General features: G+C 41.1%; 1 long non-coding RNA gene and 1 pseudogene across 1 annotated transcript in view; both read left to right on the forward strand.

Moving 5' to 3' along the window:
- The first annotated feature begins 7,209 nt into the window (after positions 1–7,209).
- Positions 7,210–7,310, forward strand: LOC121499182 (annotated as a pseudogene).
- Positions 7,311–22,921: 15,611 nt separating this feature from the next.
- LOC121498829 overlaps positions 22,922–23,482 on the forward strand; it is a 35,975-nt gene continuing 35,414 nt past the window's right edge. Inside the window, exon 1 of the long non-coding RNA XR_005989922.1 lies at positions 22,922–23,047. This is a non-coding gene — a long non-coding RNA (uncharacterized LOC121498829). The remainder of the gene's footprint in view (positions 23,048–23,482) is intronic.

Consider the following 23,482-nt stretch of genomic DNA (forward strand, 5'->3'; position numbering starts at 1 on the left):
CTTATTGCCAATTGCTTCAAGACATGAGTGTTTCTATATTCATCAGTTTTAAATTACTGTATCATAAACCTTGTCTAATCTCAATTCATTTCTTTCCTTAAAAGACTCCTCCTTAAGCCAGATCCCAGAATCCTAAAAATGTCCTCTTCTGATCTCTCTCTTGTGAGATATCTGTAAGATGCGGTCAAGGGGTCACTCTCCATTACTGCAGTAAGTCTGATAAACTTTGTTTTGCTCAGTCAAGTTTTTCTGGTGGAATTTTTGGGGAAATTGGTGGTCAACAACGTGGACTGGTGTCCAGTCTTGGAACAAATTGCTACAGAAAGAGAGAATACCCTGAAGAGATCCCCAGGAGAGTTCCGATGTAGCAGTAATTCAGAACATGGGTGATGGGGCAAGCCTCAAGATAGATTTGGAACATGTATGTATTTCACAGGGGTTCCCAGAAGTTAGATATGGAGAGAAACTGGTGGAAAAATAGACATCCTGTGATTCATGGGACAAAATTTAGAGTCATTGTAAGTTTAATATTAAAGAATAAATGGTGGGGTGCATGGCTGGCTTGGTTGGTAGAGCATGCAACTCTTGATCTTAGGGTCTTGAGTTTAAGCCCCACATTGGGCTTAGACCTTACTTTAAAAAAAATGAATAAATGTCTTACTTTGAGATCACTACTGAGACTTGGGGCATATCAGATCCATAGGCAGAAAGGACATATTCTGGAGCAGTGGGAGAGGAGGGTGACTAGGGAAGACTTTATGCAGGAGGTAGCATTTGAGGGGGGTCTTGAACAATGGGTAGAATTTCTGTGTGTGTTTAGGTGGAGGTTGGTCGTGAGGGCATTTGGAATAGAGTGAGGTGAAGGAGGCCGTATACTGAAGCGGCCAAGGGAGTGGGCATATGATTCAGAGGCCTGCATTTGAATTGTGTAGATGATCATGGGCAAGTTGCTTAATTTCCCCAAGTCTCATCTTTAAAATGGGGATATGATACCTACTGTATTAGGGTTAGTACGAGGACAAAATGAGATATAGTAAAGGCTCAATAGACTATGGCTATTATGATCTTTCATTGTTATTATAGGCTAACACAACAGAGAAGTGAATGGGAAGAAAGCTCAGGGCTTATCTGGGGAGAGTCTGAAGCTTCCACTATGCATGCAAATGTAGTACAAAGCAATTTGGGAAGAGTCAGGGACAACGGTATGAAACTTTGAATTTATTTTTTTTTTAAATGTATTGAGTAGGTGGAGGGGGCCCGCAAAGGATTCTTACGTGGGAGTGACATGATCAGAGCTGTGCTGGTAACACACAGGTTGGATGAAAGGAGAGAACCAGTGAGCTGGGAGGCTGTAGGAAAGTCAAAAGTGTGGCTTCCTAACACCGGGAGAAGGAACGACTGCAAGAGATCGTCATGGAAGGCTTTGGTCCATTTCATGCAGGCTCAACAAATCCGTATAGAGCTCTAAGCCCCTAATCTGAAACATGTCAAATGAATGGTAGCCCCAAGTTGAAAACTGGCTCATCATGCTGCTGTCGTCGTTTATGCTCTGGGCCTCCTGCTCTCTGATCCCGGGTCCCAAGGACACTAGGCACGTGGAATGAATGCAGAGCAAGAGCAGTGAGCTAATGCATCCAGCCTCTGTCCAGCTTAGAGTACATTTACGTTACGCAGGAACTTACCGTGGGCTCAGGGTCCTGTGGATGGTGAGTGAGTTGCTTAGTTTTACCCGCGTTCTGCAAACTCTAACCGACTCTAACCTTTTATCATATAGGATGTGAAGTTGGATGCCCTTCCCTTCCTTTTGGGTTCATATCAATTTAGGAAGGGAGCATTCATAAATCCACTGAACATAGTATTTTCTGAATTGATTCTTGCCAGGCTCTATCTATTGGCATTCAAATTTATTTAATTAGTAGGCTTTAATTTGTGCTAAACAGAAAAGCCAGGATTCAGAGCAAGCATCAGGTGACACTAATGTTAGCCTAATTGGTCGATCTGTGTTAATTATCAGGTAACTTGGCTAAATAATAAAGCCATTCACAGACAAGGACAAAGTGATTTTAAAAGTCTCTCTTTAACAAGGGCTCACTTCTCTAGAACAGTCTAGCAGCTTTTAGAGCCACAACGTGTTATTTCTAATGGCTCTTATTAGAGATTCTATTTTTAGGTGGAGGCTGAGTATTAAGGATTGGGATTTAAGACCGGGAGATATAAATCAGAGTTAGTAGAAGCCACATAATGGAGGGAGATCAGCTCTGAAGGTTGGGATGATATTTAGAAAGAGAATGAAAAACGTAATGGGTTTTCTTCTTAAATAATTATTAAACTTCTGAAAAGACTGAGAATCATGAAGATAAAATTCAAACCACCTTGAACGGAAGGTAACTCTCCCCTCCCAGGATTGGGATCGTATTGTGTATATGGTGTGGTTTCTCTGATTCTTTTACTTAACAATCCGAGAGCATTTTTTCCCTTATAGTATTATTTCTCAAAAACACTCGTCTAACTTCACAATTAAACTGCATAAATCACGGGTCACATTTTAACCTTTTTATATGAGGAGTGAGGTAGTGAATAAACTCAGAGGGTTATTTGTAGGCTCCAAATGGTTAAGGGGAAGTGCCCCATGTAGAGAGAAGGGAGATGGTCCCCTCTTTCTTTGGTCCTGGATAGTTAAAGTGAGATGATGCTGGGAGAGGGTGAAGCCACACTGACCTAATTGACCTGCGTAAATTTCTTACTCCACAGCAAAATACATTCAAGCAGCCTTTCTAACATTAGGTTTCAGGATAGTTAAAGTGGGAAAATATGGCCTGTAGGCCATTTTGGTCTCCCTGCATGTTTTTAGACAGTCCATGAGCTAAGAATATTTTTATATTTTTAAATGTTGTAAAATATGAAAAGAAAAATCATATTTTGTGACACATTAAAGCTTCATGAAATTCAAATTTCAGTGTCCTTAATGTTCTATTGGAACCCAGCCATGCCCGTCCATTTGCATGTGGTCTCTGGCTGTTGTCTGCTACCACTTTCCTAGGACAGGGACAGGGCTGAGTAGTTGCGATGGGGACTGGCCTTCATCGCCAAAATTTGTCCACCTGTGCTCTAGGAGATAAATTTTTATGCTCCTATCCACATGTCTTCCTAGAATTTTAAAAGGAATTCTAAACTCTTAAATTATAACGTCCTGACATCACGACCCCGTACCCACTTGTTACGGAGCATATTCGTTTCAGATACCTACTCCTTACTAACAAGAACATTACAGCCCAGACTAACTTTCCACAGCCGTGCTAATGCTTTGGAATCTCCTGCCTCTCTCATAACTTGCCCAGCCTATGTATTATCATCACATAGTTAGAATCATTCATTAAGAAAAAAAAGACTTTTATTAGCTTTTCGTTAAGCTGAGAAAGAAATTTTCAATGTTTTGTTAACATTAAAGTGATAATGATGTGAACGACATTGCAAAGCACCTTGAGAGATCTTGGATGACAGTGAGAACTGGAAGTGTCCGGAGTAAAGCTACATGCCGGTCCGCTGTTTGTTCAAACACACACTTACACATTGGAAGATAAAATTACCTGGAGATTGTATCATTCCCTCCCTCTCACTCGCTTTCTTTCTCTCTCGCTGACACGCACACACTCACACACACTCCGTGACTCAAAGTCCACACTGGCTGCTCTATAGACAGCAGTGATTGTTGTGTACACAGCATCATGTGGATTTTCGTGAGTCGGTTGAATTGTGAGTCATACAGCAGCTCTTACCTTTCCTGACTATTCATTATTTATGAAACGTGGGGAGAGCAACGATTTTATTTTAGCATGCAGTAAGCGCTTAATAAAAGCCACCTATTACTGTGATTCGTAGTGGAAACTTGATTAACCTTAAGTATGTCTCCAGAAAATATTTTGGGGCCAGCGAATCGAAATGCTATTTGTGACTCTTAGTGGCACAACTGGAGAATGTATTAAAGGTTAGAACTCAGACTGAGTTTTGCTCTAAGGCCAAAAGTAAGGTGTTTTCATGGCTCATTTAGAGCAACGGAGAGAAGTAGAGGAATATAATGTGCTTGTATATGGAGCCTTGGCAGAGATTAGTTGTGGGGATCACAAACTGGGGCCCCTTAGTTGAATTTGGCTAGCAGTGGCTTCAATTAGCAAAATAAATATCGGTGAAAAATAAATCTGAATATTCTTAGGCAGGGCATGTGCTATATGACTCTGCCATAGTCTTTACTATTGCATAGTGCGTAACATCATACCTGTCTTATCCCTAGCGGCTTTTGAATTAGTAAGTCTTGATTAGAAACACTGTTGAGGAATCCATTAGAGGCATGTTTTAAGGGAGTTGGATATGCACGCATGTGTGTGTGCGTGTATGCATATATAGGTAAATAATTAGTTTCAGTTTTGCTGCTAGAGTCCAGATCTCAAAGTCATATAGTTCAATAAATATGCATCCCAACCAAAAAGAACTTAAGGCAAATTCTGTAGTACTTTTCTCTGTGTCTGGCAGTGAAAAAATAATTCCCTCCTGTCCTTTTTTTTTTTTTTTTTTTTAAATAATGTAGTCTTCTTGCTATTTATTACACTCAATGCTAAAAGTCGAACAGCATCAGCTCACAGAAAGCTGGCACTGCTCTGAAAATGTGTGCATCCTTGGGTTACATGAATTTGCTCTTCTAATCTGAGGGTACTATAAAGCCCTTAGGGAAAGAGCAGAATGCTTTCCTGTCCAGAGAATTTTGAACACTAGCCAGAGTAAATGAATGTCCTCTGGCTGAATGATGAGGCTCAGACTTATTATGTAGACACCTGTCCATTAAATACTTGTTAGACACAGTCCTTTTGCTCTCCAGTGGCCCTGGGTAAGTCTGATTTCTTTTCCAATCACATTTTAGGGGATATTCTGAGAAAGTGACCTGGTTATCTTGGAGTTCCTAATGGTAAAGGAAAAAAATGTTAGATAGAGTCGGACATGGTACTAAGGTTGGGAAGAGAATTTTTAAGAGTTTACATAATGGTTTCTGTTGCCGGAAACCATAGAAAGAAATAGTACTCAAGAGAGGAAGGAAGCTGTAAAAATGAACTATGGACCGTGACCATGGTAGGGCAATCCAGGAACACATGTGCTTTTGGTGGGGCTATGACCCCTTCAAGACAGGGATGTTCCTGACCAAAGACCATTGGTGCCACTTGCCTCTGTGTGCAGACTTGAACTTTTGCTTCTAACCTTGGTTCAGCACCTACCCACTTGCCTTTAGGCCTCTGACTTTAGTCAGGGCTTGTTGAACATTCGTCCGCCTGTTCTTTAGTCTACTGTGGTGCCGTTGCTGTCTGGTCTCTTTCCTCTCTGCCCTGTAAGGCAGAGAACCAAATTCTGGTTCGGATACTGTGCAAAATATTGAAGTGGATGGAAAGATTGCAACTCTTACTTTTTTGAGGTTTATGGTGAAGGACAGAGCCAGATGCAGGTGCTCAAATAAAGGTAAATGCAAAGAACTATGGGAAAATGAAGGACTTTGTCCCTGATATTTACATCACATGACATATTCAACAAACATTATCTCATTAATCTCTCCATTGTCTTGCGATGCAAGCAGTGTTCTCACTACAAGGTAAGGAGGGAAGTGGAAGCACTTAGGAGGAAAGAAGAAACAATGTGTGAAAGATTAAAAGGCTCTAAATGCAATAAGATTGGGGGGGGACATGCTAAAGAAAAAAAAAGATTCTTTACTGTATTTGGAACAAAAGAGAAAACAAATAGGCCCATTACTGGAGCATTTCATGTTAAAATGATAGGAAATAGAAATTATTATGATCCTGTTTGGCTTCTTATTTATTCTACAATAAGAATAAAAATCCATTGACTGTCAAATTCCCTGAAAAGACACCAAAAGATGCCATTGATAAAACAAAGCAGTAAGGGAGACAAGCATTTTAGAAGAAAGAGAGCAAAAAAGGGATACTTATGAGGTTTTTAGAAGTATATTTTAAGGTCTTTCAGTGGGTAGACCTGATTGGGATTGAGCAAAATTCATGATGTAACTGTTTAGGATTAGCAAAGTGTATTTTAAAGGATAAACAATCATGCAGTGAGTCTGGTTGTGAGGCCTATTGTCTGGGGAAGGGGCTATTAACTATGATGAGGGTCATAGAGTTTCACATTGTATGGAGAAATGGATTTTCAGAATGTTCTTAAAGCAAAAACAATGCAACTTCATTTTCTTGGAAAACTTCCTAGCAAAATTTTCGTGGAATATTGAAGTCACTTGAATGTAGGTAGGTGGATAGTAAAGTCATGTTAATATGGACAGTGTTGCAGATGGTTTCCATTCTCAAAGCAAGCAAGCAAAGTAAAAAATTACTACTTAATCACACAATTTGGTTCTTAGCCTTCTGCCCTGGCCCCTCCAAAATTCGTGTCCTTTTCTCATGCAAAATACACATATTCTATGCCAATAGCCCCCAAGGTCTTAATTCATTCTAGCATCAACTCTAAAGTCAAAAGTCTCACCTATATATCCTCTAAATCAGATGTGGGTGAGACCCAGGGTATAACTCATCCTGAAGCAAAATTGCATAGCAGAGGCAGAAAGGGGGAAGTGTGTATCCACAGACTACAAAAATTTACCCTGAGGCTATAAATTCTTCTGAGCATCTGGATCAGTCCTGGAGGCCCAGTAGGGCCTGCCCCCATCTGTAGGGTAGACCTGGATATAAGGTGGGAGACCCACAGTATGGCCTGAGGCAAGGCTCTGCCCAGCAGAGCCCAGGTGGAGTTGTTTGGAGCCTTGGTTGCTTCGTGGTGGGTGGAATGGGGACTGTAAGAGAAAGTTTCTAAAGAGGCGCATAACAGGGCAGGATCATTTAGGAGACAGACTCCCTCCATTGACTTTCTTATCCCCTAGCCAACAAAAATGCGTATGTTTGAGAAAATGTCTGAATATCTGTTTATGATACCGGAATTTAATTTGGAATAAAATGTATTCCACAATTAGAAATAAAAGTTGGAACTATAAATTTATATGGAAAGGTGCAATGACCAAAATTCATCGCACTGAAGAGTAATTAAGCAATGATGGTACAGTGACCTGATAATAGATCCCTTTCTGATGCGATGGAAAGGAAAGGAAGTTAAAAGGCATGGACGCTGGAAAGGGGGAGAAACATTTACTAAAGACAACACAGAGTAGCAGTCGGTTGGGCAGCACATATACTAAAATTGGACCAATGCAGAGATTAGCATGGTCCCTGAGCAAGGATGGCACGCAAATTTGTGAAGCATTCCATATTTAAAAAAAAAAAAGAAGGGGATCCCTGTGTGGCTCAGTGGTTTAGCGCCTGCCTTTGGCCCAGGGTGTGATCGTAGAGTCCCAGGATTGAGTCCCTGCATGGAGCCAGCTTCTCCCTCTGCCTGTGTCTCTGCCTCTCTCTCTCTCTGTCTGTCTCTCATGAATAAATAAATAACATTTTTAAAAGAAGAAGAAGCAGCAGAAGAAGACGATGACGACAGAGTAGAAAAGAGCTGGAATTCCATCAGCAAATACTGCACACTCTATTTGCTATCGGCACTCTCCTAGGTACTGGGGTAGAACAGGTTACAAAGCGGACTCAACCTCAGTGCTCTAGGGCAGGGCTGGAGGGAGAAACAGCCATTAGGCAAGCAAACAAATGAAAAATAGGTCAGTGAGGGCAAATCCTACGAAGAAATATATAGAAGGATAGGAATAAAGAGAATCACGGAAGGGCATTATTTAAAATAATTGAACAGGGAATCTTCTAGAAATAAGATGAGGGTTTTAAGAGAGGTTATAAAGCAATTGAAGAGGGATGCCATGCCAAGGGCTAGACAAAGACACTTCTGCCCTGAGAGAATAGCTTGTGCAAAGGCCCTAGAGTCAGGAGCATGCTTATCATATGCAGGGAACAAGAAGGGCCAGTATATTTGGAAGAGAGGGTGGTGGCAAGAAAATGGAGGCTCTGAATCATCGGAAGGCCTTGGATGAGTGAAAAAGGATGGGTTTTTTTCTAGGCTGATAATTTTTGAGAGTAATCCCTGCTTACTTCACTTGAGCACAGAAACATGGAAGATATAGGAAAATAGTCTATTATTCAAAACTTTGTACCCTCCCAGTTTAATGGAGCATCGCCCTGAAGCACCATGCTCACCTTTGCTTGTGCTATTTCCCGGAGCCCCGCCTCATACCTTTCATGCTCTATAGGTAATAGGAACTTTTAGAGAGAAAAGAGTCTAAGAGGACTGTTGCCCGCACCCGTGACCCAGTTGTAGCTGCTGGAATGAACTCCCCTTGTCTTATTCCTCAAGGCGAGATTTGTCCTTCCTCCTGCCCTTCTGGGCTTCTGGGCTCTGGGGCCCGTCCTCTGACTGTCCTTGTTTGTAAATCACCTGTTTGCTCTCTTTATTGCCAACTTCCCCTCTTCCATTGGTTCTTTGTCTTCGGCTCTTAGAAAGGCTCAGGTCTTGCCCATCTCAAAACTCCTCCCTCTAAACCTGATGACAAACTCCAGTTCTTGCCGATGTCTTTCTCCTCCTTCAAGGCCAGATCTCCCTCATGTCTCCTGCTCTGCCCTTTTGATACAGGAGAGCTGGGTTCTGGTCTCACAGAGTTGAAGGATGAATCTCGCCGACACAGGAGAGTGAGGAAAGGGACAGAGGTTTATTAAGTAAAGATATAGAGGAAACTCCCAGGGGTGAGAGGGGTCCCGAGAGGGCTGCGCCTGATGGCTTTAGGGCTGGTCCTTTATTGGAAGCCTAATCAGGGAACCTAAATCCTTTTAACATCTCCATTGACATCACCATTGAGTAGGGACTAGTGATAACATCTTTAATGCCTTACTTCCTTTTTAGAGTCTGATGATTTTGTTGGTTACCCAGGGCAGGTGGTCTGGCTTTGTTCCTTTATCTCTGGTTTCCTTACATCTCAGCATTTTTGGGATTTCTGTGAGCCTGCTTCCGTGGCCCCCTACCTAGCCCTGCCCAGCCCTGTTTGTCCCTCACTTTTCCCCTTACTCTCATTTCTCACCCCAATGAAGTCATCACCTCACACCACCTACCCACAGAACCCCTTTCTCTTAGTTCTTACTCTTGGCCCAAACTGGCTCATACCCTCCAGTTTCATTCTATGCAAACTCTCAAGTTCCTTTTTAACAATTCTTTCCTCTTCTGTGGCTACCTCTTGGTTTCCTCTGTTCTTTTCCACCTGCCTAAATGTATTCGTTCCATAGGACTGAGCTTCCCAACCATCATGAAGCAGTGATCCCCTGTTCCTTGCTGTGGCCAGAGCCCCCAGGCGAGTTGCCTGCAGACTTGAGCTGTCTTGCCTGTTTACCTCAGTGGGCAGCCCAACCACCTGTGTGTCCTGACATGACAAAGTGCGTGGAAAGTACTGCCCTGGGAGTCCATCCTCACCCCTCCCTGTTTCACCTTCTAGATACTTGCGGTGATCTGCTGCACTTGGCTATGCCCTATGGGGAGATGAATTCTAAATCTATCTCTAGCTGGTATTTCTCTGTTGAGTTCTAGATCAGTATCATCGAACCAAGCATCTCTTCTCGGATGTTCCTCAAATTAACGTGTTCAGTATTAAGCTTTTTATCCCCAGTGCAGTTCTTTTCAAGGAATAGTATCACCAACTACCTACACGTGTGAGTGATTTTTACTTCAACTGCCTTATTCTCATATTGAATCAAGCATCACATTTTCTTGATTTTGGTTTTGTTCTATCATGTGTAGTCTTTTCTGTCATCACTCTGATGTCACTTGAGTTCCTGTCTTTATAATTCCCTTACCCAAACTATTGTGGTAGATCGTACTGTTTAGAGCATTTGCAACTCTTCCCGACAGTTCCCTTGTCTGCGGCGAGACCCTTCTTGTGGGAGAGTTTTACATTCCTCCTCCAATGAATTCAGTGTGGTCTAGGGTTTGCTTTGGCTGAGGAAATGTGGATGGAAGTCATTCAGAGTTAGCCAAACTGTGAAGCTTGAGGACACAGTTCTCCAGACTGCCAATACCGCTCGAGACTTCTGTCATCAACTACAAGGAGGTAGGGTCCAACTGCAAGGGAGGGAAATGAGGGAAAAGTCCACACGAGACCACCCTCACTTCTGACACCCAATGCAAGTGTAAGGGTTCCCCAAACCATTCTCAGCTTTGGTATTTGCTATAAAGACTCAAAGAACTCACTGGAAGCTATTGTATTCATGGTTATGGTTTATTATGGGCAAAATACATGAATGAAAAATTAACCAAAGGAAGACATGCTAGAGCAAGGTCTGGGAGGGTTCCAAATGCAAAGTGTCCACTATATGCAGGACATTTCGCCCTCCCTGCATTCATGTGAGACAATATGCTTGGAATATTGCCAACCAGGGAAGTTCACCTGAGCTCTGAGTTCAGAGTTTTTATTGGGGCTCCATTATATAAGCATGTTTAATTGATTGCCCGTGTCGTTGCCCCCAAATACCTACATCTTTGGGGAAAACCAAGTTCTTTACTGCACAGAAGCAAATTGGATCACTGTTGAGCAGCAGCTTTAAAAGAATTCAAAGAATCCCAGGGTAGGATTTTCTCTATTTCTTTCCCTCTGCTACCTGACTAACAGTGTCCCAGGGAAAGAAGTCTGAAGTGAAGAGGGTGGGGTGGGGAGCTGCGTTGCAACCCAACATGGCCACATAACATGAGCGTGATAAGCACCCAGATTATCAATCAGTGTAAACACCTAGGATTTGGGAGTTGTTTGTTACCAAGGCATTACTTCTAGGGGGGAATCATCTTGTGGATGAAGTAGATGGCATCTGCCGCTGCTTTTTTTTTGTTTTTTGCACTTTGATCTGTTGGACCTACCAGAGCCCAGGCCTATGTTTCCAGTCTCCAGTGGTAAACAGATCAAGAAATGTAGATTTCTATCAGGCCAAACTAGATTTCTTCTCACTTTATTCCAGCTTCTCCAATTAGTCACAGGCTGGTTAGGGGAAGATAGGACCCACTTTTCAGGGAGGGAAGACAGGAGCCTTGCAACGTTCTTCAATCCAGCTTTTGAAATGATAAATCAGACCAGGGATTTTGATTCTCCTCTGGCCACTATTGTCTGTTCTCCAAGGGTTAAGAACCCAGAAAGGGAAAAATGGTTGCTCAGACACCACCAACACTGGATGCCTGCAAAGGCTGAATCTGCTGACTTTAGTGTTTGCTTGGGGGGAGGGGTGGAAGGAGAAGAGGGAAGGTAAGTACTGGAATAGGTAGGAATAGATAGTTCTAGTAGATCTCATTGGCAGTCCATTTTTAATACAAAAGACTATTCAAAGGACAGCAAATGGCCAACAATCTATTTGCTCTTCAGGCAGACAGGAAGGAATTGGCAGTGGGGTGGGAGGGGGTGTTCTAGGGAAGAATAAATATTTTAGTTTAATCAGTTTGGGTCTATCTTCTAGGATAGAATCAGTTAAGGGTGAAGCAGTTGAGTCTGAGGCTGTTGTATGCACAGGCAGGAAAGCCAGAAAGTGACTGCATGGCTGGCCACAGCGCAGCCTGTCAAAGGGCGAGAGAGTCTCTGAGAGAGGAGCTGGAGTGGTGGGTGGCTCTGAAGAGGAGGCCAGGAATCTATATTTGATCTGGGAGGTAAAAGGACAAAGTGATTGAAGCTGTTCACATAAGAATTAATTTCCAGGGAAACAGGATACTTAGCAAATTGTCTCTTTTCCTGAATTGACAGATATGATAGGAACTATAGTAATACATCTCAAAGGATGAGCAGTTTATTCCCAGGGGTACTTTATTTACTGAAAAGTAAATCTCACTGAGAACCCGGCTGGAAATATCTTTTCATTTACTATGCTCTCTGCCTGCCTTGCCTTTAATAGAAAACAAGCCAAGAATGTTCTCAAATAAAACTAAAGACCATACGGCCACTAGTGAGTTCCAGAGGAACATTTATAACAATAATTGCAGACAGAGGATCATTCTTTCAGGGATCGCAGTTCCCAGGCCTCCTCGCTGAAGTGCAAAAGAGCAGTACTGTGCAACCCTGTGGCCGATGCTTCCTATAAAGCTCAGAGACAGTCAGCTGGGACTCATGGGGAAAGGGAATGTGAACAGAAAGAAAATAGCGGAGAGAACGATTTTTTTTTTAAAGCATAGGATGATCTAGAGGAAGTGTGTTGAGCTATTCATTAACTCATGAAGAGCTACAACTTAACTTCTTTACTTTTTCTTCTTTCTCTCCTTCTTCAGCTACCAACCTTCTCCTGCATCTGTTTTCCTAATCCTAGGAACCCCAGTAGCAATTCCTGGCAGAGACAAAAGCCAGAATTTCCAGGAGCACTGACAGTTTTGGAAAACTAGCAAGGAATGGAAAGGAGGGAGGCAGGACGGCCATAATGAAATAACACATATGTACAGTGGCTGTCTTCTCGTCATGTGATAATCCTCATTGACATATTTGAGACTTGGCACAGAAGGTAGATGTTTCTTCTTTTTTTTTTTTTTTTTTAATACTGAAAGGCAGAAAGAACAGCTACTCAGGTGGTTGTGGTGGGCTCGAAGACCTCAAATGGTCCCCTCTCTAGGTTTGTTCTTGGAATTCAAAAGACACTTCGCATGCCATTAAAATGATTTCTTGGGAGCCTGCTGAAGACATGCATCTTTGACTACGCCAGGCCATGGAGCCATGGCGTTATCTGGGGTGGGGGGGCGGTGGGAGAGGGGGAGCAAATGCACGTATTTGGTGCTGTCAGAACACATCTTTCTGTTTAGTCATCTCTGTGAGATGATGGAAGGTGCCGGTCAAGCACAGGGTGCATGAGCGCGCTATGTGTGTGTGCATGCACATGCGTATGGGGCATACAGGCTGGGGACACAGAGCCATGGGTGAAAAGAGTTTTTGAGACAGATATTTTCTACTTCACAATTTTCAAATTTCTTACCTGGAAGTACAGTTATTTCTTGATTATGCCTTAATTTATGAACTTTAGTGGTTCCTTGTGTGTGTCTCTCTCTGTGTGTATGTGTGTGTGTGTGTTCAACTAATGAACTTTATTTTTTAGAACAGTTTTAAATTTAAAGAAAAATTGATCACTTATCAGGTGGTCCAGAGATTCACACATACCCATCCTTCCGCCTCCAAATACAGTTTCCTTATTATTGACATTTTGTACAGTAGGATCTATTAGCTACAATTACTGCACTGATACCAATATGTTATTAACTAAAGCCCATGGTCTATATTTAGCTTCACTCTTTGTTTTGTATAGTTCTGTGGGTTTTAGCAAATGCATAATGTCATGTATTCACCATTCCAGTATCATAGAGAATAGTTTCACTGTCTCAAAAATCCCTGTGCTTCACCTCTTATTTCTTCCCCTAAGATTCATTCTTTGAATATAATGATGAATGAAATAGTTAATTAAATGTACATATGTGCATATGATATATGCATATGTAAGTGTCTAATAGGTGTACGTGTGTGTATGCCCTCATGTGTACGTGCAATCTAATATTTAAGTGATGTAATTTCTTTATGGTTGCTTATGCACTATCTCCAGCAAAATAAGAAGCTGAATATATGTAAAATCTTTATACTTGTACCTAGTGACTGAGGTGTTTTCTTTAACAGGACAATCATCTATCATGGAACCCACAGAAGGTCAAACTTATCACCTGACAGTAGCATCATGATCCTTAAGATGTCCTTGCAAAGCCTGGATGTCATGGCAACCAGTATTATCTGTCAGGATCCAGTGCTGCCGAACTTCTCTTAATAAATCAGGCATAATTGGCATATATGCGCTATAATTAATTAAAAGTTATTCAAGTGGAATGATTTTATATTGTGCAACATTAAGTCATTAAATTTACTTGTCCTGATATTCCTTCAGTGTTGGTATTCTTGTTTAGCTTAAAAAAATCCTACATTTTAGTATCAACTGCTTTAAAAAGTAGCTATTTAGGGATGCTATATTGTAAAATAGATCTGTGCATTATTTATTTATTGACTTTTGAGATGTTAAAGTTAAATTCTGGTGGGTTTAGGGCAGAGAAAAAAGAGTTCTAACACTTTCTCTCCATTCTTTAGTAGACTGAAGCTGCTTGCACTGCACATCTGTGCCGTCAGTCATGGTGCTGGTTAGCCCTGTGGTCAGTAACTATTGCATGGGCAGGAGTGCATGTGCCAGAGATGGTTAACCCACCCACTGTGCCCTCAAGTTAACTTCTTGGTGTGTGCCAAATCTAGGAGGGAGCCGAAAAGAAGTAATTGGTAAAAAGCCTAAACGCAAGGAAGGATTTAGGAAGGGCAAATGGCATCATCCTTTGCTACTCAGGATCCAGAGTATCAGAGGACCAGCAGATACATCTGGGAACTTGTTAGGAATCTGGAACTTCGGGCCCCAATTCAGTTAGACTGAATCATGATCCACCTTATTTTTTTCTTTAAGATTTTATTTATTTATTCATGAGAGATGCAGAAAAAGAGAGAGAGGCAGAGACATAGGCAGAGGGAGACGCAGGCTCCCCATGGGGAATCTGCTGTGGGACTTGATCCCAGGACCTGAGGTCATACCCTAAGCCGAAGGCAGATGCTCAATTGCTGAGCCACCCAGGTGCCTCCAGGATCTGCTTTTGATCATGACCCTCAGATGACCTGGGTGCACAACAAAGTTTGAGAAGCACTGGCTTAGTGGTCAAGAGCTTGCACTCTGGAGCTTGCCATGGGCTTGAATTACAAGCTCTACTACTTTTTAGTTGTAGGGATTGGGCATGTCTCTCAGTTTTAGTTCCTCGATCCTTTAATGTGGGTATCACAGTGTATTTACCTCTTGGGAGCAGAATGACGTAACAGATATAAAGTGCCCAGCACAGTGCTTTAGATACAGCAATGCTTGTATCAGCTGTAATTAAAACTGGTTGGAAAGTGACTAAAGAATGTCAACCTAAGTGAGAGAGAAAGAGCCCCGGCTGGGAAATGTGAAAGAGTCTAAGTCAAAATCAGTAAAAAAAAAAAAAAAAAAAAAAAAAAAAAAGAGCAACCTTAGAATTTAGGAGATGCCAAGAAAGAGGAAACAGTCTAACCCAGTTTCCTGGGTGAGTTATAGGGCCAGGATTACCTTACAAGTACATTTTAGCTTCCCTACTATTTCAACACATCTCAGGGATCCAAGAATTCAGCTTCGTTGCCTCAGCAGTTCTCATGAAGTAGGAAGAAGGTAAATGAACAGATGAGAAAGGAAGCTTCCTGCATTAGAATCACCGGAGGTCATGTTTGGAAGGAGCCCCGAAAGGTAATTTAGCCTGATTATCCATTTCCTGTTTCAGTTCCCACCAAGCTGTTGCCCAGTCTATGGCTGAATGCCATCTGTCACTGAAAGCTCATCACTTCCACGGATTTAACTGTGACAGGGCTGTTGTGTGTGGGCAGAGAAGTGTTTTAGACGTCAGCTGACTCAGATGTTTAGTGTCCAACATGCAGATGAAACAACCAGAGAATTTCAAACACGTTCTCCTGTTTGCAGCCACACTTACTGAAGCATCTACTGTGTCCTAGGCATCAGGCTAGGTGCTTGGAATAAAAATCTGAATGAGACATAGAGCCTACACTTCTGCTGAGTTCATAGTCCAGATAAGTGGCAGCCATGTAAACAATAATTATAATGCAATAAAGGCAAGGAGAGAAGAATGAATGGGTGGCTTGGGTAACAGAGAAAAGGGCCATTCACTCTATTGGAGCATGTTGGGGGACTTGTTAAGAAGATGATTTTTGATATGAGTCTCGATTATAGGCCATTAGTGTTTGTTGGATGAGCATATGGGTAAATGAATTGTATGTGTATGTGTGTGTGCGTGCATGTACTTCAGAAGTGCATGTGCTCTTGAAGGGTACGCGGCGGGTGCATAGTATCTCACAGTCCCGAGGTTGGCTTCTATGCTGTCCCTTCTTTGCCAGGTGGCATCAGAAATATTATTTCTCACCTATGAATGTCAAATCGAAACAAGGGCAGTTCTTAGTGTTTTCTAATAAATAATATTGGTCCGCAAAGTCCTTTTTAAAATTTGTATGTATATTTATTTACATTTCAAGTTTTTATTTAAATTCTAGTTAGCGAATATATAGTGTAATATTGGTTTCAGGAGTAGAATTTAGTGATTCATCACTTGTGTGCCGCATCCGATGCTCATCACAGCAAGTGCCCTCCTTACTACCCATCATCCACCTCCCCTCCAGCAACCCTGTTTTTTCTCTATAGTTAGTAATAGTCTCTTGTGGTTTCACTCCCTTTCTTTTTTTTCCTTCCTTCCCCAATGTTCATCTGTTTGTTTCTTAAATTCCACAAATAAGTGAAATCATATGGTATTTGTCTTTCTCCGACTTATTTTGCTTAGCATAATATACTCGAGCTTCATCCACATCATTGCAAATGGTAAGATTTCATTTTTGATGGCTGGATAACATTCAGCCATCTTCTACACACCACATCTTCTTTATCTACACACCACATCTACACACCACATCTTCTTTATCCATTCATCAGTGGATGGGCTCTTTCCATAATTTGGCTATTGTTGACAATGCTGCTATAAACATTGGGATATATGTGCCCCTTTGAATCGGAATTTTTGTATCCTTTGTAAATACCTAGTAGCTGGGTAGTTCTATTTTTAACTTTTTTTTAAGATTTATTTATTTTAGAGAGAGATGAGGGGAGAGGCAGAGGGAGAGGGAGACAGAGTCTTACGCACACTCCCCACTGAGTACAGAACTTGATCTCATGACTCTGAGATCACCATCTGGGCTGAAACCAAGAGTTGGCCACTCATCTGACTCTGCCACACAGGTGCCCCCCTTTTTTTTTTTACTTTTTGAGAAACCTCCATACTGTTTCCCAGAGTGGCTGCACCAGTTTGCATTCCCACCAACAGTGTATCAGGGTTCCCATTTCTCGGCATCCTTACCAACATCTATTGTTTTCTGTGTTCTTAATTTTGGCCTGACCAGTGTCATGTGATGTCTCATTGTAGTTTTGATTTGTATTTCCCTGATGCTGAGTGATGTGGAGCATCCTTTCTTGTGGCTATTAGCTATCTGTATGTCTTCTTTGAAAGAATGTCTTTTTATATCATCTGCCCATTTCTTAACTGGATTATTCATTTTTTGGATGTTAAGTTTGATAAGTTCTTTATAGATTTTGGATACTATATCAGATATGTCATTTGCAAATATTTCCTCCCATTCTGTAGGTTGCCTTTTAGTTTTGTTCATTGTTTCCTTCACTGTGCAGAAGTTTTTTATCTTGATGAGGTCCCAAAAGTTCATTTTTACTTTCCTTTCCCTTGCTTTTGATGATGTGTCTGGTAAGAAGTTGCTGTGGCCGAGGTCAAAGAGGTTGCTGCCTGTGTTCTCCTCTACAATTTTGATAGTTTCCTGTCTCATATTTTGGTCTTTGAATTTATTTTAGTGTATGGAGTAAGAAAGTGGTCCAGTTTCATTTTTCTCCATGTGACTGCCTGGTTTTCCCACCACCATTTGATGAAGAGACTGCCTTTTTCCCATTGGATAGTCTTTCTTGGTTTGTTGAAGATGAATTGACCATATACTTGTGGGCCCATTTCTAGGTTTTCTGTTCTGTTCCATTGATATATGTGCCTGTGGTTGTGCCAGTCCCATGCTGTCCAGATAACTACGCTTTGAAATACAGCTTGAAGTCCATAATTGTGATGCCTCCAACTTTGCTTTCCCTATCAAAACACTACCAGCATTTTTCACAGAGCTAGAACAAATAATTCTAAAATTTGTATAAGTTCACAGAAGACCGCAAAGAGCCAAAGCAATTTTGAAAAAGAAAAGCAAAGTTGGATGCATCAAAATTCAAAGTCCTCTTTAAACACATATCACATGTGAAAATAGAGATTTATAAAATGTAAAGTTGTGATTAGCACATAAACTCATTCTTCATTTTATAGAAGGATTTGTTTTCAGAATGTTTATAATTTCTCTTTGGTGCATTTGAAAGATAATTTGCCTTCATTTTTTTTTGCTGTACCTTGTTTTTTAAAGCAATGTATATCTCAATTTAGGTGGTATTGATCATAAAATAAGTATTTGAAATAATAGAGAAAATAATTTGTGTTTGGAATGTATGGATCAAAGAAGCAATTGGAAAAAATATACTGAATTTAAAAAATTCTAAGAATGTTCCTTCTGTTGAACCATCCATCCATCTATCCATCCATCCATCTGTCAAACCCATTAATCCATCCAGTATTCCAACTCAAGAGTTACTATTTTTTTTCTAACATTGTAATGACAGTGAGTACAGAAAACTTAAAAATCATTGATTGAATGTGAAAAGTCTAAGATACTGTCTAGTTATTTCTGCATTTTTCTCAAAAAATAAAATTTGGATCACCCATACACTTACACCTGTTGTAAATCACTGGGTAGCACAACAGATTATTTCTTTTGGGTTCGTTTTTAGGTAGGAATTTAACTTTTGATGAGTGTTATTCTCTAATATCTCAAATCTCTGTAAGTTATTCTTTGATGTGCCTACAACTTGGACCTCAAATGTTTTGTAATGCATTGGATACATTTCACCAGGCTTACCTAAGGAAAACTTCTAAACATCTGAACCACTTATAAGGATATCTTTGGCCTTTTGGACATCAACTTGATATAAAACAACAGTTTGTTACAAAAGGTGTAAGTGAATTAGAAACAGATGGATTATATTTCTGTGAATAAATATAATTAAAGGCTTAAAAGCTTGCAGAAATATGCACTAAAACCAAATGGCTCCTAGAACAGTTTGTCTAGGAGCCATGACTAACCTTAATTAGGTTAGGATTCCCTTCCAAGTCAATATCAAAATGTCCTGTGGGTTGCTTCTATCTGTTTCCCACACGTTTGGTCAGTGTTTGTGACTAACTTGGAATCACCAGACAGTTAGATGACCTGGCACACACGTCAAAAGAAGTGTCCTTTAAGTCACTTTGTCGTGACTTCAACATACCCCCTATGGCAGTTACAAACCACCTTATCTTTTCTGCTGTAAATGTGCACTTGTTGCATCCAGTAATTGCTTCCGTTGCATCTCTGGAGCAGGCACTATTGAGTCACGTCCAGGGTTTGCTCAATTAGGATCCAATAAAATGAATCAAGCAGATTTGATGTTTGAGATCCAGAAGAGGGCAGTAGGACACAGAGATTAAATCCCAGTCCACCAGACACTACAACAATGGCTGCTGACAAGTAGTCAGTGTTAAACCTAATGCCTACTTTCCCTTTGGCATACTGTGACCAGCATGATGAGGTTAAGAAAAGAAACTAACCCTTCTGCACCCCTACTATGTGTCGAACACTAACTAGGTATTGTTCACTTGTGTTAAGTCATAACAGTCTTGAGATGTAGGTAACATAGTATTGCCATTTGTATTAACGAGAAAAATCAATTCTCAGAGAGTTTAAGCAACTTGCCTGAGGTCACACAGCAAGTGGTAAAACTAAAATTAAATTCCTGATCTGACCCCATGGTCTCTGTTCAGCTTTATCAGAATTTGATTACCTTCCCCACTGCTCATAAACTTACTCACCTTGGTTGGGCAACTAATGAAACTGTTTGGAACTCCAGTTTCTTCATATTTAAGGTAAGTCTAATGATGCCTTCTTAGCTTTTAAGTGCTAAGAATCAGTTTTTCCATGATCAGTTCTGTCCACGTGGGTAGGTTGCGTCTAGTGATAATGTTTTAAATTAGGATAAAGAATTATAGAAAATTAAATCTAGCAGGGAAACTGGAGAGCTTATCTAACACTTTCATCTTAGAGATGATGAAAGGAAGGCCCAGGTTGTTTCAGTGACTTGTATACGAGCAGGAAGCTTGATAGTGACAGACACTAAAATTCAGAATTGGCAACTTTTGTCCATCTCTCTTCTCTGTTCTCTCTGTAGCATTTGCTAGGGATATAGCACACGGAGATTTTGATGATGATCATGCTGTTGAGAGGGGGTGAGGATAACAATAAATGTGCCTGAAGAAATTTGGAAGTTACTTTGTCCTATAAGGAACTTATTTTATTAGGAAGTCCTGTGTCCCTTGCTCCCTTCGTGAGGGAGGCCAACAGGTGGCTAAGACTCCATATAAGATTTGCCTAAGACTGCTGGTTGATAGGAGGATGAGAAGGGCATTTAAGATGCCCACATTTAAGATGCTCTTCAAATAAGAAATGTTAAAATGCAGACCCCAACCCCTGCTAACATCAGATTTATTGGTTTCTATCGATCTTACTGGTTTTGCTGAGGATCCATGATGGAAAAGCCAGCTACTTGGAAACAGTGGAGATTGAGCTAATGTAGCAGTGCCTCCTTTGTGAAATTTTTGGGTTACCAACTGTATTTTTATTATATTTCTTCTAGCTTCTCCCTTTTTGAGTTTGGTACAGTCCTTCTAGTTCCCAAGGTACATTTATAAGGAATTGGGTAAGAGGAAGAGAAAAGGGAGAAAGGAGAGAGAGAAAAAAAGGAGAGGAACAGAAGGGAGAAATGCTTCAGCCTTCATCACCAAGAGGGGAAGAGGCCCAAGTACCTTGTCTATGTGTTTAAGGAATCCCCCAGGTTTCATTGGTCTGTGGAGTTACAGACTGTAGCTAGGAATGCTGATGGTCGGTTATACAGATGTAGAGATCTTCCTATTTAAAGAAATTGCAGCCAGAATTACTCGTTTCCCTAATTTATCCAAAGCTGGCTTTTTGTGTTAAAAATTGCTTGAAAATAGAGATTTCGAATAGTTTAAGTGATCTATGCCCCTGTTCACCTTTGGGATACTTTCCCAGATCCCATTCATGTCTCATATTTCATCAGATCCTTAGGGCTCTTCCTTCCCCTTGCAGTCCTGGAAAAACAACTTCTCAGGGGTCTGGAGAAAGGCAGTTGAGGTGGTGAACCCTGAACACACGTTCCAGGAGCTCTAGCATGGCTGTCCTGGAGGCTGACAGGAAGGACAGGTGGAGACCTGTGATGTTATTACTTCCAAACTCAGCACTTGAACATCTGTGCTGTTCATTGACCATTAGTCATGTAGTCCCTGTTCCAGTTTTCTGTTATCACTGGCCAAAGCATACATTTTATTTGTACTTTGTGATTTGATATCTTATCCGCATTTTCAGAATGCCCAATCTCAGCTCACCCTCATGATCTAAATGCAAGGTTATGATAATATTTATTGGTCATTTTGAATGACCCTCTGAACAGGACAAAGCTTATGACTTCTATCCAGTCTAGAGAGAATGATTGGAAAGATGGGAAGTGAAATATAAAGAAATAGGGGAAAAAACCCCACCAGTGGGTTGGTAGTGTAACCTGGTATCTTTGGATGCAGAGCTTAGCATATTAACAAATGACAATATTGCCTGTGAAGTGCTGAAATAATTCCTGATATATTGCCTGCTGAATGGCAGCAAAGTGTGATACAGCACTGCTAATGGTATGGGGTGTGAGAGATGATAGGTTCTGGAAGATGGGGCCTGCCCATTCTATGTTGTATGGAGGGCCTGTTGCCTCAGGATACTATTATTTTATCATGATAGATGTTTGATGCAAGTTATAATAATTTCATCACCCACAGTATTCCTGGAAGACGGCTGATAGGATTCACAGACACACAGAGGGATGTGTGCGTGCAGTTTTAAAAAGCCAGTAGTAGTTACCCACGGAGATATGATAATTTTATATGGAATAATTATAGAAAATAAAAGATAGTAAAATTTGAGAGTGAAATTATCACAATAAGCATTAAATGCTTGTATTGTGTGTGATAATAAATAAGGAGCTGATGCTCCTTAAAACATGGTCAGGGTTAACGTGGTCAATAGTGTTTAATACAGGTTAGTGGGGTGTTGAGTTATGAGAAGAACAAAGGTCTGACTTTGCCATTTGTACAGTAGGTCCAATGATGGATATTCAGAATATCTTGTATCTCATCATTCTGTAATACCACTATCATTTTTATCATAAAAGAATTATGTTACTCCATATATGAAAAATGCATTCTTGAACCACTGTGAATTAGTTTTTAATGTACTGTGACCTTGGATTGCCCTGGGATATTAATGCTAAATGATTACTTCTGAATGCTTTTTGAATAGCTGCATAGTGCAATTAAATGTGCAATACATCATGGATGACATAGCTAAATGCCTCTTCTGGTCAAGGAACCCAAAGAGGTCTTGGGAATGATGGTAATTCTGCATTGCTGAGGATGGGAGAGAAAAGGATCTCTTGTTAGTAGTGAAATAAGTATAGACTGAAGTAGATGATAACCTTTTCCTGGGGTTAGTCAATGGGAAATAAATTTTTGATTAAGAACCATAAAGGAAGATGATTTTTGATCACTGCCAAAGTAGTGTCCCATTATACCTGCCAAATATGCAAAGTGAATAATTATCATTAGTCTTTCTGAGTGACAAGTTGCCAAATGGCATGTGTGTGTGTGTATGTGCGTGTGTGTGCGCACGCGTGAATGTAGAGGTATAGATAAAGGAATAGAGAATTTGGTTCACATTCTAGCCCTTTTTCTAGAACGCGCTTCTACTGAATTACCATTTGTTTCAAGTGCGGAACCTCATAAATCTTGCACTTAATCAAATCTTTTTTTTTTTAATCAAATTATTGGGCCTGGGGAAAGGATGACAGATGAAAAGGTGGTGTGGAAGAGCCAAGATCAGGAAAGGGTGGTGTGGAAGAGCCAAGATCAGGTAGAGGGGCTTTTACCTACTGGCCAATGGTTTGCATCCAACTTTGTTGGCCGGTGGCTGTGGAGGGTCACTGCCCTGCTGGTTGTGGGCTGGTAGCCAGAGTCCAGCTGTCAGCTGACTGCAGACTCTAGAGAGTCTGCAGAAAAGCCAGGAGTCCAGTGGGCCTCCCGGTGGGAACTGGGCTCAGCTCTCTGGGCAGATACTCTTTATCTTTAGGTGACAGGAGCTGTTCTGTGAAAAGGCTGCTGCAGAAAGGCCCAGCACTAATGCTGTAGGGTGAGTGTTCTGGGGTTTCGATCTTCAAGCTATCGACAAAGAGAAATTTTATTTAAGGCAGAGCTCACTAATTTCTCTTTAACTGGTGACATTTTAACAAGAAAGCATTAATAAGGATTTTGGTTCTGTTTCATGAATATAAGCTGCAATGATGCAAGTCCATTTGACTTTAGAACTCAGCCCCAAGTGTGTCACCCTTACCAGGTCCAGCATCCTGTGGCCTCTTGTGAGACCTGCTTGAGACGCTCAGTCGATACTGAAGTGCTCCAGTGAGCCCCTCACAGAGACCCCGGGGGCTTTGTGGCCTCAGTGAGCCCAGAGATGGAAAGGGTTAGAGATCCCCATTCCCAACCTCCCACTCCCACCCCTATCATTGGAGCCCTTGCTTCCTTTCTGGAGAATGTGACCTTGTATTTTAAGTGCTGGTGTTTTGGT

The sequence above is a fragment of the Vulpes lagopus genome, chromosome 9 (genome assembly GCF_018345385.1).
Source record: "Vulpes lagopus strain Blue_001 chromosome 9, ASM1834538v1, whole genome shotgun sequence".
Lineage (NCBI taxonomy): Eukaryota > Metazoa > Chordata > Mammalia > Carnivora > Canidae > Vulpes > Vulpes lagopus.